We start from the raw sequence: 1989 nt of genomic DNA, 5'->3' as shown, positions 1-1989 counted from the left end.
TATGAGAAGACCTGTCAGTAAGGAAATCGCCTAGTAACTAAACTGGTAGCAGGAAACTTGACAAAACAGAAGTAATTTTTCAGGAAATGATTCAAATTCTGGGGCTTCCTATAGAAATTAACATTCTAAATTGTAAAAAAAAAATTTTTTTTGCTCCACCACACTCTCTAGATGCTCATTGTATCCATATTAAATTGATTCTCAATCTCACCTAACTCTATAGAGCAAGCAAAAATGGTTCTCATATTCAGCAATTTTTATTATGGACCCTAGAATAAAAATGAGAGTGGTTCCTAGCATTTTTCTAAGATTTTTTCCTCTACTGTTTTCTTCTGAGAAAATAGATATATGCCAAACAGGACTGATTTCACCATTTCTTGTACTGTGTGGGTAGTGATAAATGACAGAGAATTGGACTGTTAGCTGAATGTGCCTATAATTACAGGGGAAAAAAAAAAACTATTTCCCAGGTATGTTTTTTGAATATGACATACTCCTGTCTTCCCCAAAACATTCTTCCAGGTGTGCTCTAACCTCTATTCTTCAGACTGTCAGAAATTCCATTAATTTTTTTCTCCCTGTTGTCTTATTTTTATAAGAAAAGACAAGCATAAAGAAGAGCAAATTAAACAAATACATACAAAAGTGTTAGTAATTTATTTCTAGTAATGAAAGTTTACTAAAAAATTAAAGTGGGCTGGGGATATAGCTCAGTTGGTAGAGGGCTTGCCTTGCATGCACAAGGCCCTGGGTTCAATCCCAGCACCACACACACACATACAAAAAATCAAAGTAAGAAAACAGAAATTGGGGGCTTGGGTTGTGGCTCAGTGGTAGAGTGCTTGCCATACTCAACATCACATAAAAATAAATAAATAAATAATAAATGTATTGTGTCCAACTACACCTAAAAAAATTTTTTTAAAGAAAAACAGAAATTGAAACTCTTAAGAATAGATAAGATCACCAAATGAAAGTGCATAAAGTTAGTAGAAAAGAAGAAGAGAAATAAGGATAGCATATTGATAAAAATGAATAGAGTTCTGCTTCTAGTCACCACAGAGTGGTATTGAACTTGCAGTCCAACCGAAAAATTACACATACAAATATACACACTAGCACAAAGAGGCTGCATTGTGATCCTCAAGAGAAGAGAAACCCAAATGCAAGTGCTACAGTGCATCATCATAGTTTCCTGCATAGAGGCACTTTCTGGCACAGACAGGAAAACAAATCCTAAACAGAACAGTAGTCTCATTAAACTAAAGGGGCAGAGATTGGAGTTATGAGCTGCTTAAGTGGCTGGAATTTGTAGAGCCTTACAAGGGAGAGCTGCACAGAGAGAGAGGGTCCTAGAAGACTGCATGAAAACTAACCACAGGTTCATGGCTAAGAGCTAAGTTGCACGCTCTGGCTAAGACTGAGGGTTGGAGATGTGTCTCAGTGGTAGACCATTTACCTGGAATTTGTGAGGCTCTGGATTCAATACGTGGTGGTGGGGGGGGGGGGGGGAATCCAGCTCATATAAGTTAAAACAATGCAAGCCCTAGTGGAGAGGGCCTCCCTCAGAGTCAAAGGCTAAACAGCCAGAACAGACATGCATTTCTTAGTAGCAGTAACAAACAAACAAAAAAAGCCTGACAGTATCAAAAAGATCCACCAGTAATTTGGCTGCTTATAAGAACAAATTTTGATGCCCTTAAAGGAAGGGAACATAAACAAAAGTGTTTGACAGGAACTGGGAGGAAGGGAGAAAGGAAAGTTATTCAATGCATATAAGGTTTCAGCTTTGGGGAGGGAAAGGGCCTGGTGTTGTTGCTCAGTGGTAGAGCACTTGCCTAGCACGTGTGAGACCCTGGTTCAATTCTCAGCACCATAATATATATATCTCCACTGACTACTAGAAAATATACTAAAAAAAAAAAAAGGTTTCAGCTTTGCAAGACAAAAAGTTCAGATCTGTTGCATGTTTGAAACTTACTTGTATTA

The sequence above is a fragment of the Marmota flaviventris genome, chromosome 3, assembly GCF_047511675.1.
Source record: "Marmota flaviventris isolate mMarFla1 chromosome 3, mMarFla1.hap1, whole genome shotgun sequence".
NCBI classification, from domain to species: domain Eukaryota; kingdom Metazoa; phylum Chordata; class Mammalia; order Rodentia; family Sciuridae; genus Marmota; species Marmota flaviventris.
Note: the sequence above shows the minus strand (reverse complement) of the source record.